The sequence below is a fragment of the Lutra lutra genome, chromosome 12, assembly GCF_902655055.1.
Source record: "Lutra lutra chromosome 12, mLutLut1.2, whole genome shotgun sequence".
Classification (NCBI taxonomy): Eukaryota; Metazoa; Chordata; class Mammalia; order Carnivora; family Mustelidae; genus Lutra; species Lutra lutra.
In genome coordinates, this window is record NC_062289.1 from 39,036,003 (window position 1) to 39,052,117 (window position 16,115).

Genomic DNA, 16,115 nt, shown 5'->3' on the forward strand with positions numbered 1-16,115 from the left:
GCCCGATTTATGTAGAAGGGGAGAAAGACTCTTGAATGGATTTTGAAGTACACCAAGATAGTTTTTTTGTCTTTATGATAGAAATTTGAACTTGAAAATGCATGTTCCTGAGATGAATAGGCATCTGTCAAATTTTCTGTGGTGAAAAATGGCAAACTGTAAAGTTAACGAGTCGGAATTCTGCTTAGTATGCAATTGGCGGGCCAATTGCTTATTTAAATAAGTGGTTCTAACTGATCGTTGACAATAGTTTTGTAAACTTACCTGATTGTTTATGATACGGACGTGATCGTGTTCATTCTGAATGAAAGCAAACCTCTCTTTCATTGCCTCTTGCCTGCTGCTAAATGGCAGTGGATTGTTCTGGGAATGGTGAAAAGCACGGATTTTAGAAGCCTAGAAATCTATAAAATGGCTTCCTCATTAATGAACTATTTATTATATACCCATTAAGTATCATCTTTCTCTGTCTCTTTTCTAAGGATGTACCCCCATGTGGTGTGGACATGTGCATTTTTGGTGTCTTATGAGCTTATGTTTCCCTTGGTTTATTTGCGCCCGTCTGTGGCCCCTTCTCAGGTCTGGAATGTCTTTCTCTGTTTTCTTTATCTCTCTGACCTTCTTAATTATCCATAGTTAATTACTAAATTGTAATATATAACATTAACTGCTACACATAGAAGTATGCTGTGTTCTGACTTTGAAGTTACTTTTACAAAAAGTGACCTGGTGCTTCATATCTTTTAAAGTTTGGAACAAGAAGACTAAATTGTTAGTCTAATTTTGTTTTTCCTGTGAGCCAATGAGCTTCAAAGAAAAACAGAAAAAAAGTTTTTCTGTTCCAGGACTAAGATATGTAGAAATGTTTCAGAATGGTATTATTTAAAAGTTTTATGTGTTTATTATGAATATGACATGTGCTAATAATTCTAGACAGTGCAAAAGATGAAGGCTTTAATTTTTTCAGATGTAATACTCACCTCAGATAAAATGTATATTCTGAGTTTGTTAATCATTCTTGGCCAACAGTATTTATTCACATACACATGCCCTCAGGAGACTTTTATCATTATCATAGGTCTAAAATGTATCTTGCTTGTAACAAGTCAGACCTCTCTATACAAGACCACGTAGCAGAGTGATTAAGATGGCACATTCTGGAGTTAAAGACATCTGGTTTTGAGTCTCAGCGCTACCCTTACTATCTGGTTTTGAGTCTCAGCGCTACCCTTACTTCGTCGTGTGCCCTTCAGAAAGCTGTTCCATTCTCTGTGCCTTGGTTTCTTCATGAGCAAGCCAACATTTAACAGTTCTCATCCTATAGGGTTGTGAGAATGACAGATTTATGTTAATTAATTAGCCAGGCATAGAGTCAGCATCAATAATTTCAGCCTAGAAAAGAAGATTCTAACTGATATTCTTTCTGTCAGTGCCTTGGCATCAGTAAAACTAGAAAGAAGCATTAATAGGAATATCTTAGATATAGGAGCTTTGAAGTCAGACTAAGTATATTTGAGAAAAGATCATAATTCTAGAAACTGGAATGGTAGAATTCTGGGGCTGAAGGGGTTCTTCTTGATGTTGTCTTGCCCTATATTCCATCTAGTCTATACTCTAGAATGGTATCAGTCATATAAGCAGTTATTATGAAAATTAAAGGACTGATTCACATTATTTTACTACCTATGATATCACTCTACAGTATCCCCCAAAGCTGGGTATCCACCAATATTTGGTCCAATTTTTTTTTTCCTTTTTTTTTTTTTTTTTTTACTTAAACCACTATTGGTGTAATCTATAAAATGGAAGTTATAAATATTAAATTCATAGAATTATTTTGACGATTTAATAAGACAACGCATATGAAAACATAGTTTATTTGATTAACTTATGTATTGCCAGAGCTCTTCTATAATCACCGTTTGCTTGAATCCCTAAAGTTGTAGGAAAATCCCACCTCTAGAGCTGGAGATCTACCATTTACTAACACATGTAGTCTGTTATCAGAGAGGTGTAATCATTTTGACAATCCTTAAAGTGAGATCAAATTTGCTTCCTAGAGCTTCCACCCATTGAAGAAAAACTGCTAGGAATCATGAGGAGAGTGACTTCTTATTGCCCGGGGAGTAGGGACTGGAAAGGGTGGGGACCTACTACCTGGTTCCCCTTTTCTGTCCTCCTGCATAGTGATCATTTATGGCAAGGCTCCCATCACATGAGAATGGGGGATGTCCAATATCTCCTCCAGGTAAGAATGTTCTTTCCAGGCCTTAAAAGTGAGTTCAGTGAGTTTGGGATTTATGGGAGATATGGAAGAAATGATTTAAAAAATACATTCTATGATTTGTTGGAAATCTAATAGGCCCTTTGTAGACTTTTTTTTTTTTTTTCCATGTAGTAATTTCAACAACCCCATGAGAAGCAGGGATTCTTATTCTCATGTACCTATAAGGAACTTGAGGTTCAGGGAAGGGGGATTATTTGTACAGGATCACCCAGCTGCATGAGCAAATCAGACTAAAGTTTATATTATGTGAGGCTGACTCTTGAGATCTCTATATAATCCTATAACTTTTACTGAGGGAAAACCCGTGTCCTGGAAGAAACTCTTAGAACACGTTATCATTTGTGCCTCTGCTCACAATGTTTTTGACAGGGCACTTCTGTCAGAAAACAATCTGTTTTTATCACAAAGATATGTGCATTCTTTCATAACTGGCAAACCAGGTTTCCCCAGTAAGCAAGTTATCCCAAGCAGGACATTTTTGTCTCAATATCAGCTTGAAAAACTGCCTCACTTCATCTGGGAAATGAGTTATGCACTGCCAATGCTGATTTAGTGTTTATTTAGTATTTTAAAATAAATAATATATATTACACATAGATATACACATTCACATAGACATAAAAATCTCTAAATTATTTCTGCCTAACATGAATTCTGTCGATGTCATTTGGCAAAGGCTTCTACCACATGATTTTGTACTTCCAACCCCAATGCAGATGGGAGAGCCCTCTCCCAATTAGATCTAAATGCTCTTCACCCAAGTAGGGATAGCAAGGACTCTCTTGGGTGTTGGCAATGAGATCACTCTTTACCGCGCCCAGCGCCCATTCTTAACCCAACTCACAATTTGTAGAATCTGCTGGTGACTCAGAGATTCTTCATCAGGCCCCTGCTGTTCTGCAGGTGCATGAAAGTTAAAGAACTGGGCAGTTAAATCTGGATTCTGTTAAGCCCCATGTCTGAGTGCTTGCTGCCCATGGTTGGCCACATGTAGAGCGATAATTATGTATGTCCTTCAGACTTTATGAAGCTTGATGAATTAATTGGATTTTATAAAGCTGTTTGAGCTAGGAACATGAAAGGTATTATGGATGTGTTAAATACTTTATTTCATGTGCCCACCTTGCACCACAATCCAGACGAGCCTTGTTATTATGCAGCCCAAGCCCTAGAGCAAGCCGGGGGCAAGGACAGGAGCCTCCTGTTTGATCAGGAATCAGAATTCACAGAACTGAGGTCAACCATCCGTGCGTTATCAAACACAGCCAGTGTTTCTTTTCTTTTTAACATGAAAATCTGGAATTTTTATGTTCAGGAAATTCTTCCTCACTCTGACAATTAACAAAGGTTGGGGGGGCAAAGTCAGACTTCACTTCCCTATGACATAGCTTGAATCAAAAGATTATCTTTTTCTGGGGCACCTGGGTGGCTCAGTGGGTTAAAGCCTCTGCCTTCGGCTCAGGTCATGATCTCAGGGTCCTGGGATCGAGCCCCGCATCCGGCTCTCTGCTCAGTGGAGAGCCTGCTTCCTCCTCTCTCTCTCTCTCTCTGCCTGCCTCTCTGCCTACATGTGATCTCTGTCTGTCGAATAAATAAATAAAATTAAAAAAAAAAAAGAAAAAAAAAGATTATCTTTTTCTCTATCTTTATTTCATTCCTCTTTTCTTAAAAAGATTCTTCAGTGCTTTTGGTTACAATTCATCTAAATGAAGAGACAAAAGCAGAAAGTGAGAGATGAGAACCAGCTTCTTGCTGGTGATTGGTTTCCCGTTAGTATGTATTTTTGCTGTTTTTTTCCAGGATGACCCATCTTTTATTCCTGGCAAATATTCCTGGCAGCAATATTTTATTGCTGACTGATAAACTTAGGGAGTTTCTCACTGATGTGAGTTTCTTTGGTTTCTGTTCTCTCTCCCCAGTTCTTTGAGTTAAATTGGTTTGTGGTGCTGGAGTGGGGATCACATAGAGCCAAGGGGTCAACGGCTTCCCTGTATCAATGGGACAGATAGAGCCCTCGTGAAGGACAATGTAGTACCAGTGCAAGATGATGGTTTTTGTGGTGACTGGGACAGTTGGGAGTTCGATGGTAGGTGGTGATGTGACCTCTTTGACTCTATCGAAAAGAACACCGAGAAGGGGGAATGAGAAATGGCTTATTAGTTCCTTGTGACATAATAAAAGGTGAGAAATCAAGGGAAAAAATACTGAAAACTGGTGTATTGCAGAGTTAAAGAAAATTGCTGCTAGGAAACTAGCATGAAACCCCCAGCTAGGACCAAAAAATATTCAGGAAGCCCAGAGTTCCCAGTACTGTTTTCATTAGCAGTGGGGCATGTCCTGCAATGTGCATCTCTTCCAATGTTCTGTTAGGGTACTAATGAGTGGGCATATTATTCAATGTAAATGCAGATACGAAGGTTGAAAATAGAGCCATGTAAGCATGGTGGCAGTTTTCATACAGACTTTGTATTTTGTCAAGGACATTTTTGAAAACTAACGAAAACACTCTGGTCAAGTCACAGCTTTCAAGACAGGTGACTTTTCTATCCTATTTCATTCCGTATAGTCCTATGTCCTTTTGATACCTCTTAAAAGCTTTAACAGCTGCACAACTGAAAGCAACATTTTTCAGTTGGATTTTATGCTGAAATTGAAAAGCTGTGCTACTAACTGACATGTGGCTTGAAACCTCTTTCTGTGTCCTTCCAGCTCACACCCCCGGGCTCCCATTCTCAATCATCCTCAACTCTGTTCCATTCCCAGAATTTTTCTTTCTTTTATGCAATATTTTAGGGAAAACCTGACATCTTTGAATCTTTCAGCCTATGTTTCAGCATGGCCCTTTCATCCAAAGGAGAAAATATGCTATATAAGAACAGCAAAGTAGGAGAGAGGGTAGTTCTTGGATGACCTCTTATTTCCGTTGTAATGTGTAATTTAAAACTACTTAGAATAAATTTCCCAGGCCATCTCACTATTTGGGGCCTTATTCTCCTCATTGATAATAATATTAATAACAGCATCAGAAGTGTTTATGGATGCAGTAGTATGTAAGTTGTTTTGGAAGCCCATTTTATGTCACTATCATGGCTTTTAATGAAATGGGGAAACTGAGGATACAGCAAGGTGACTTCTCCCAAGAGTGCAGAGTTGCTCAGGAGGGAGCCCTGCTTTGGTCCAGTTCTTATGCTTTTAAAAATCAATTGTTCCATGTAAAATCACAAAAGCAGCAGCAGCTACAACTGTCTTCTGATCGATATGTGTCTGTAATGGTAGCTCACAGCATTCAGTGACATGTACTTTCCCAATTAGTAAAGTTCCAAATGATATGTAGTACAGTATTGCCTTAATTTACATAGTAGCTCTATGCCTGAAATAATTCAATATATATTTAAAATCATGCATAAAAATTTGTGTTTATACCTAAAGTAAACTTTTAGGCTCAGATAACTGTATATAAACTTTCACCTAAAAAAAAAAAATCCAGCAGGACTTTTTAAAATTAACACGGGAACAGAAAGAGTTCTTAGTCACTTGAAACTGCCTGGAGTATGTCAGAGCTTCTGGTAGACTGGTCCCCCACCCACTTCATGCCTATGTCACCTGCTATATATTTTCCAAATGTCGCCTGTGAGTGGTTGGTAGCACTCTCTTTAAGAAGCACTGCTAGGGATAGAGTAGGATTTGAATAGGAATGGGAATCATAAATTCTCAGACCCATTCCTTGGTCATGAACTCATAACTCTGTTTCTCCCACCTGAAGAGACTGACCTTGAGCTTCAAAACCCACAAATTTCCCATAGGCTTTGCATATATCATATTAAATGAATTTTTCCTCTATCTTTTCCTTCTTCCTTTTACTTTTTTTTAAATATTCACTAGAATCTAGAAATAAAAATTGCGTGGTATCAGATAAAAATAACTTAACCAGGTCCTTTGATTTAATTTTATGTCTTGGCAAGGATGAGGCAATTAAGTATCAATGGCCATATCAATTATGCTCTCAGTCAAGAAACTAAGCCGCATGTGATTTCTAATTCCAGTTTTATTCTTGAAGTACAGTTCCATTTTGTATTCATCATTCAGCTATTTGAAAATCTCTCCCAACATTTCATTTCTATTCTTTCTAATTTTGAAGCCACCATTATGTTAGATATTTATAACAGGGATGCCACAACATCCAACACTTTGCTACAAATAGAATGCCACAAAAAGATAAGGCTCCGTGGCCTTCAGAAATGCATGTTTCATCAGTTTTCATCATCCATAAATACGCCGTTTGCGTGCCCACCATTGGAGGGCATGACTTGGCAGCTCTTCTCTTTCTCTGATGGGTATACACTGAAGTGTCTGCTTACTCACATCATCTCTAAAATGCCTGGCAATGTGTAGTAAGTTCTCTTATTCTAAAGGAATAGGGTTTTTCCTGTATGGGAAATAACTAACACAGTGGGTATCAACCATGACCTTAAATTCATAAGCACCAAAGAATGGACTGATCAGTAAGCCAATCCAGAGAAACTTGATTACAACTAACAAGAATCACCCCTTGGAAAAACCTCATTGGCTGCAATACTGCCCCTGGGCGAAGCTGAGAAACTTGTTACAAACATTTTCACTACTGCACACCTACCATCATACTTCCGTTAGACCAGACCAGACTCTGGGAATAGGTATAATCACATTTTTAAGTAATTATAATATGGAAATATGTTATGTTCCATTGTATTTTTGTAATGTAAAAATGCGGAAGTTTTAGATGTATAAAAACTAAGAAAAGCAAAGATACATACCAAAATAAAATGTTTTAGTTACATAAAAAAATGCATTTTTACCATTTCAATTCAAAAGTTTGAGCTTATTGTATACTTTGTATAATATTTGAGAAACAGGGTTAAAATAGTTTTCCTGGAATTTTTATTTGCTTTGTGGGGAAGAATACTTTGCCCGAATTCTCTTGATATTTTGTGAGCAAAATAATTGCTTTATGAGTTTGTATTCTTTCAGCATTAGTTAATGTTACTGGGCTTTGAGTATGAATTAATTCCAACTTGAGATTTTGCAGGGTATCTTTTTAAATAAATATTAAAATTTTAAAACTCTTTCCCTGATTTTTTTAAACTTCTCTGTGTAGTTCCTTAAATATTTCATTTATCTCTATCAGCAAAGGACATGATTAGTAGAAGAGAATTACTTGTAAATGAGCCCTGAGTGGTTTGCTTATTTAATAAATACTCATCGTATGGAAGATATTTTGTTTCATACAGAGGCCATGAAACAAGAAAGGAGATGGGGAACCTCTGTTTACTAAGGTCTGGATTTACTTGGTTCTTTGCCAATACGAATTTCTTTGTTTCTGGTAGTATCGCTGCTGAGCGGGTATCATTATTCTCACTTGACAGATGGATAAGACATAATATTTTTCCTCAAGAACCTTATATTCCATTAAGGATAGATGAAATTAACATGGTAAATGAAATTAAAAGGGTGCAATGAGATTGTTGTGAGAGTCAGGGGACAGTGCTCCTAATTTTGCCTAGGGAACCCAGGAGGGCTTCCCAGAGGAGGCACTATTAGATTTGGACCTTGGGAAATAAAGGAGCTTTTGACAGACAAAAAAGCTAGAGGATGATAATCCAGATACATGGAGCATTTCCACGCATGGAATCTTCCTGAGGATTAAAAATCACAGTCTCCCATAAGGGAAACAAGATTCTTAGAAAGAAATAAAAGGAGAGGGGATTGGACGTGAAGGTTTAAACTAGATTGTGTAGGTGCCTTATGGTGTTATTTTGACTTTAAATACATGTGTGAGAGGAGTGAGAAAGAGTGAAATGTCTTATTTTTAGAAGGCTTCAGAAGCCTATGGACAAGGAAGTGTTGATGAGACATTGGGGCAAAGGTGAGGTCCTGATTCAGCAAGGAAGTACTCTTTTTACCATCTGTCATTTGAAACTTGCTATTTAAATAGAGGATATGTAAAGCTGAGCACATGCCACAAAGTGATTATGAAGATGAATCTGTTGCAAAAGAATCATATGGTTCCAGGGCATGTCTTAAGTTAAACACGAGACTCTTGGGAATGCCTACTCTTCTTTGCCACATTAGCTCAGCTAAATAGGAATCAAAGCTTAATGTTTTCCTATAGATTCAGCTTATGGAATTACATACAAAGATTATTATTTTGTCTTAAAGCTCTTTTAATCTTTTTTTTTATGATGTCTCAGAAAACTGACATTACATTTTTCATCAATCAATGATTTTTTAATTTTTTTCTTAAATTGAGAATATGATTACTTCTGTATAAAATTTTTCCTTAGTGTATGTGTTTTCCTTATATAACGGTGTGTCAATTTCTATCTGTGTAGATGCATAGAATGATTTTGCTGGCCCTGCATAATAGTGTGAAGCATGTAGATCAAATGGTTTCCTTCTTCTTTGGTTAGGGAATATGAAACTAAAAACCCTTTCTTCTTCTTGGATGATATTTATGGGGTTGTCTTTTTTAAAAATTCGTTCTACTTTACTATTTGATTTTCTGGCTTCTTTGAGAATTCTCCCACATTCTTAGAGAAATAATTTCTTTTTAAATTTTTAGGTACATCGTTGGCTTAGGATGTTATTAGTTTCTGGATAAACGTCAAGATATGAGTAGGTGGTTTGAATTCAGACAGAGAAATTCACATAATATGTTTATACACTTTTTGTGCCAAAGTCAGGGGAACGTATGGTTTACTGAGCTCTCCATGCATACAGCATTTATGTTAATATTTGTTTTAAAATGGATTATTTTCAGGCTTAGTAGATAAATGAAAAGTCTGACATACTCGGCTTAGGCTGAACATATTCATTTTTGTAACTTATTCCTCATAATCTATTCAGTCTTTATCTTGTCTTTTCTCTTTAGCCACTTTAAAACCCACTAGTTACCCTGAAACAACAATATTGTGTGTATCCGTGAACTTTAGCCATCGTCACAAATTTATTATAAAATTAGATAACGTAATAACTTGACAAATTGGACTATGCTTCCTAAAGAAATTTATGATATTTGACATGACTTGCGGGGTAGATACAGTGAGACCAGTGGCCTCAGTAGCTGTAAATATTACCCTTCATTAAAAATTATTTTACTTTTGTTTCTCATTTCACTTATTTATTTTACTTTCATTTCATTTCATTCTGAACTTTTGGTGCATCTTCATTTCATGACAAAAACCTTCTGATAGTAAATTTAAACACGGATTTAGTTATTAATCTTTCCTAAGAATTGGGCAGTTCTGATGCTAGAGCCTCAGCTATAAGCATAGGGACTGCAGAACAGGTGATATAACAGGTGATCCTATAAAGTCAATCTTAAGAGAAACCCCCCAAGGCAGGTCAACCTGCTTTCTCAGTAATTTACCTCTTTCTCATAATGGTGAAAGGAGCCTGGGTTTCTGATAGGCTTGCCCGCTAAGTTGATCTTTACTGATCAGTTTTGCTCAAATGGATCAAGGTCATACATTTCTCATCCTCGGGGGAAAAACCCCATCTTTCCTGTGTTACCACTGTTCTTTGCCTTGTCAACATTACTGTTTTTTAATTATTATTATCATTTGCTTCAACAACTCAACAGCTTCTCGATGTCTCTAGGACATGTCCATATTTGTTCTCATTTACACCCTGTTGATGGGCTAAATGAAGGACTACCTCTCACTGTTTTAGGAGTTTATGCAAACTTGTTTTCTAAGAGCCACGATCTTTCATCAGGAGGAAAATAATGCTGATATAGATCAAAACCCAAGTCCCATTTCTTTCTAAGTTCTTTTTAATGTTTTGCCTTGAACACAAACAAGATCACAGTAACACTTAAAATGATACAATTGGGTTAAAGGCCTAGTGATCTCCTTACATTAAGATCAAACTTCTCCTTAAATCACTTCTCTAGTAACATTCCATGCTTTTATTTTTCTTGGTTTTGGTGCTCATTTTGATACATAAGGAAACATAATAGCGCAGCCTGGTCCTGACACTGAAGGACAAGCAAAGAACTCCAACCCCTGGGGGTTCCTGGGTGGCTCAGTCAGTTAAGTGTCTGCCTTCTGCTTAGGTCATGATCTCAGGGTCCTGGGATGGAGCCCCTCATCATAGGGCTCAACGCTTCTCCCTTCCCTCTGCCTGCTGCTCTCTTGCTTATGCAGTCTCTTTCTCTCTGTCAGATAAATGAATGAAAATCTTAAAAAAGAACTCCTGCACGTGACACAAATGGTCACCTTTTTCATATCTGAGGTTTGTGTTTTGTCTCCTGCTCCCAAATCCTCTAAGCACATTTAAGTGAGATTTAATAGAAGTCCTTGTACTGAGTTCTGGAAAGAGGGCAGAGAGCAAAGGTACAAAAAGATCATAGCTGTAACTATAAACTTAAGTAATAAAATAGGTAGATGTAAGTGAAAACTTTCTTTGAATCCCAAACACATTGTGATTTGCATCAAAAAAATGGCAATTAACATAAAGATTTTTCCTATGCCAGTGTCTTGCCAATTGGTTATTTATGCTACATGATTACTTTCAGGTGAGGGAACCTGAGAAATTAGAGGCTGACTGTGGGCTTTTATTCAAGCTTTAGAAAACAAAGAGGAGTCCGGAGAATGAGAAGCAGTGGGATATTTTAAATACATGTGCAGCATCTACACAGTCTCTATACTTGGGGATTGCTAATATACAACTTTACAGAAGAAGAGCCTCTTTTTCAAGTTATTAAATTTTCATTTTTACTATGGGATACATTAGACTCATTTTAAAAGTGAGAGCTCCAGAGAACCTTGCAGACCACTTAGTTCAATAAATTTCTGTTATGAAAGAAGCAGACCTGGAGAAATTAATTTTATTTTAGATTTTCTTTTCTTCCTTTATTCCATCTTTCTTCCTTTCTTCAGTGATTTTTCCCTATTTCTCTAGAATTTCTCTTTAAAAAGAAAAAAGACCAATCCAGTACAAAGAGTTTAGTTCCTTTTTTATTTCAGGGTAATGTTGTGAGTAATGAAAATCAGAATGCTTCATAAATTTCAGCTCTTAATGCCATCATACGTTCATAACATGCAAGAATTTGAATACTACTTTAGGTGGGGAACTCAGAAGGTCTCATTAGTTTAATTCAATTACATTTTTCTCTCCTTTATGATTGCCTATGGAGCAAGCTTGAGAGGTCCAATGAAGCTGTCAAGCCTTGTATGTCTCCATGTGTGTGAGGAACATTTCTTTTCAAGGGAACTGCCCAGTTATTAGTGTATTTTCTTTAATTCTTTATAAAGGGTCTGCATGTGAGGTTTTTAAAATATGGAATCTTTTCTGTAGCTTTTTACATTAATTTCTTAAACTACTCTTGGATAATTCTTCTAAGAACAGCATTTGTTGAGACCATTTCAAATACCCAGATTTGGGGTTTTTTAAATATTTTTAATTTAGTTTTATTTATTTTCAGTGTTCCAATATTCATTGTTTATGCACCACACCGAGTGCTCCATGCAATACCTGCTTCCTTAATACTCATCACAAGGCTCACCCCACCCCCCCCAAAGCCCTCAGTTTGTTTCTCAGAGTCCACAGTCTCTCATGGTTTGTCTCCCCCTCTGATTTCCCCAACTCCCTTCTCCTCTCCATCTCCCAATGTCCTCTGTGTTATTCCTTATGCTCCACAACTAAGTGAAACCATATGATAATTGACTCTCTCTCTGCTCTGCCAGATTCAGGTTTTAGTTCTAAGTTCTTTAACATGCCAACTCTCACCCCCACTCTATTTGGGAAATAAACCAGGACCTGTATGGGAACAACATCACACATAATTGTACTCATGTTTGTGTGTTCTCTTATACCTTCATATTGAATTCACATAAATTTTGTCATTTAATTTTTCCCCACACTCAGTGAGGTACATACATCATTACTATTTTTCATGACTCAAAATCACGCAAAGTGCAGCCCCTCGTTGTGACTCCTGTTTTCTTTTTAGATACATGAGATTTGGAGGGTTTAAAGGTCAGTGAAAATAGAGCAGGATTCATCATCCTCTAAACACACCCTGTTCTTTCCACCCACGTCTTTGCCCAGGCTGCTTGTCCTCTCCAGTTCTCTCCTGTGCTTATTTGTCCCCATCTCAAAGGGCGTCCGTTTAAGGAGCGCATCCTGGATCAAATCAGCCCACAGAATGAAGTCCTTTTCTCTTGAATTGTAGTAATAGCTGTCAGCCTGACATATTGTACCGCTTGATTTTATACCCAGCCAACACTGCAATGGCCTCCAGATGATGTCTTTTGGAATACCGACTGTACAGTTACGGATCACTCTGTGGGATTAAGACAGCTTTGGCTTTTCATCATTTTGAGCCTCAAAGATATACCCAGTGATATACTGGGATGAGGTTATATGCTAGATAAATATCCATATGTGGCTTGATGTGGCATGGCAAAAAGTTGGGTTTTAGGGAAGGAAAGAGCCTTTTAATGAGATGCCTTTTAACACAGTAGGGAGGCTCAAGCCTGAGAGCGGTACTTGGTAGTCAGAGCTGTAATCATTGGAATTAATACTACAATTTAAAAGGTTGACTGACAGCCTGGGACACATAGTTTTAGCACCAAATGGGGAAAACGAAAAATACTTTTTGAAATTTTTTACCAAGCATATAAGTTGGCGAGAGGGTAAAGAATGTCTCAATGTTTAGTCTTTGGGCACTGTTGCTTTTACTAGTTCAGTGAGAAAAAGAAGGCAGCGAGTTGGTTTCTGACAAAGCAATTATAGCAAGACACAGAACCTCGGAGCTGACCTGACACTTGCCCCCAAGAGTTGTCATAACAACAGGCTGAATAGAGCAGCTTGCTAGGAGTGCTGCTGTAGGCTCTGGAGGAAGTCCCTCCCTAAATGGACCACATTAAAACAATACACAAGGATGTAGCTCCTTAGCAGAGGCCATCCCTCTCTTTATTTGGTGTTTATCCGATTTTTAAGTACTCATTTCATAAAAAAGTTCATGTGTAAAGGCAATGACAACCACAGGCCTTGGGGTGATTTGCAGCACCAAACACCATAAGTAGATCCTGTGTATCTAGGACATTGTTCCTTGGGGAGAAGGTATTTTAAAGTGTTGTTAACAAAAGAAAGGTTTGGATGCTAAACTGGATATAGTCTTTTTTTTTTTTTTATAAAGCTCTATAGACTGTGTTCATACTCAGCAAATTTTTGTCCTCATTTACTCTTTGATGAGTCACAAATATATGCGTGCATCCCTTTATCTTATACAAAAGATAGCCACTTAAAGTTAGATATAAAAGATGTAAGCATATATCTACATAAAGGAGAGGGTATCTGTCAATATGTTAAAAAGAAGGCTTTGGGATTATTTAGTGGGGTCCTCATTTAAGTTTTGAAAACATGACTTTTGGTTTAGTAGACTCAAGTTGGCATTAATGTGGACATGTCTTTCTAAAACTGAAGTCTTATTAAGTTTTGTATCATTAGACAGTCGTAAATAGTTCTAATTGTTAATGCATGCATAACCTCAAAACACTTAGATAAACTATTGATAACTATGTGATTTTCAGGAAAAAAAGGATTTCTATTCCAACAGTAAGATCTATGATAATCTTGGAAGATTCTTTGTAAATAAAAAATAAAAATCCTATGCATGATCAACAGAGAACCTGTATGTTCTAAACCATGACCTAAAAAATGTCTAAATATTTTCTAAATCATGGCTTTAAGCAATTATGGACTAGGCATCACAAAAAGATCATAAAAGTTTAGTATAACCGCAACTATGAAGGTGCTTTTTTGTTTCTTTCTCAGTCAATGTATATATTTTCCACCTTTAGGAGGAATTGAAAAATTGCTTTTTTTTTCCACTCAGTTTTTTGACCCAATAAAAATATAAGCAATGCTATTGGCAAACGAAAAATAGAAATGTAATCTGAGCAGTAGTATTTTGGTTTTGCCTAAATCTTGAAAAAAATGAACATAATATATTGACTTTATAGTAATTTCAAACCAGCATTTCAGAAATTACAAAAGAATGCATGTATAAGAAGCTAAAAAGAATAAAATAAATTGAAGAGTTAGAATCAAAATTGCATTTTGTCTCTGTTATTAATCGAGTTGGAAATTGTGAGAGTTTTCCAAAAAAGCTTGGAAGCACAATTTGTTTGGACACACAATATGTAGATATTAAAATATAGTTTATTATAATGAATGGATCTTTAAGAATGTATTAAATATATTTAATTATATATTAATTGTGCATAAAATTATATATTTTTCACATATATTCACATATGTATATACATTCACATATTAGGCATATATATATTCAGTGGCACAAAAATTGAAGATATATCTAATCCAAATTTATATTTGAAGAGAGACTCTTCTGTATCATTCCCCGTGGGAAAAGTTAAGTGACATTTGTCTGTTCTCTCAGGCCTCTGAGGTACAAGTGACAGAAGGTCTCCGCAGGACAGCCTGCAAAACTAGGTACTAGGTATGAAAATATCCAAGGAATCCAAATTCAGAGACGAGGAAACCTGATGAACTTTTTTCTCCTCGGAGATAACTTGAATTAGGAATTGGCAAAGCATTTAATTCATTAAGTACTTGGTAAAATACCAGAGCAAAAGCTTAACTTTATTTTTAAGTTTAGAAGTGACCCAGGAGAGAGGGATCTGGCATTCAGTGACTGTTGAAAGCAAATGAGAATTGGGCTATCGAGCACCTAGAAATCTCTTATTTGAAAGTGTTAGAAAATGTCTTCAGAGATGGTTTGAGCCAAAGGGAATTGATAAACTCAGGCAATTCAAAATTCTAACAAGGATCAGCTTTATATGGGGTTGACTATCTTATAGATAATTAGGATCTCCCTGGGATCTCTGCTCCATCTTTGTTGTTTCTGTTCTCAGACAGGTTATTCCTCATGGTAGCAATGTGGCTGCAGCAGCTCCAGTTATCCATCTTCCCAAGGACTGTGATTGGGTTACACATGCATCTCTGAAGCACATGCTGAGGCCTGGAGAACAGAATAATGCATAAGTTACCTCTTCAGTTTTGGATCCATGGGCACAGTCAGCTCTCTAAAAGCACATGGAATAAGAGTGGGAGAGCAATAATGAGAAGCAGTTACTAAAAGGGGGAGGGGGAGAAGATAAATGCTGAAAAGCCAAAGGAAAACAATATTCACTAGAGTGAGCTTTCCCAAGAAGAAACAAACTAGTGTTTGTTTCCCAAGACTACCATCCCAAAGTACTACTAACTCAGTGGCTTAAATCAAGAGAAACTTATTTTCTCACATCTCTGGAGGCTGGAAGTCCAAAATCAAGGTATTGCAAGGGTCACATTCCCTCCCAAGCAGCTAGAGGAGGATCCTTCAGGCATCCTTTGGCTTGTGGTAGCAATCAGTCTCCATCTTCATAGGGACATCTTCCCTCTGTGTGTGCATCTCTTCTTTTCTCATAAACACATCAGCCATATTCGATCAGGTCCCATCCTACTTTAGTCTACTCTCAGCTACATTATACCAGCAAAGAGCTGATTTCCAAATAAGGTCACATTTGCAGGTATCAGGGGTTAGGATTCAACATGTTTTGTTTAAGGATTTTATTTATTTGACAGAGAGAGACCACAAGCAGGGGGAGTGGAAGGCAGAGGGAGAGGGAGAAGCAGGCTTTCAGCTGAGTGGGGAGCCTGATGTGGTTCTCAATCCCAGGACCCTGGGATCATGAACCTGAGCTGAATGCAGTGGCTTAACCAACTGAGCCACCCAGGCACCTCTCAACCTATGTTTTTGAGCTGCACAGTTCAATCTGTA

General features: G+C 37.1%; 1 protein-coding gene across 15 annotated transcripts in view; it reads left to right on the plus strand.

The window, feature by feature from the left end:
- The window catches only part of NOL4 (nucleolar protein 4), a 413,344-nt gene that overhangs the window by 318,115 nt on the left and 79,114 nt on the right, over positions 1 to 16,115 (plus strand). The gene's annotated exons all lie outside the window — the stretch shown is intronic.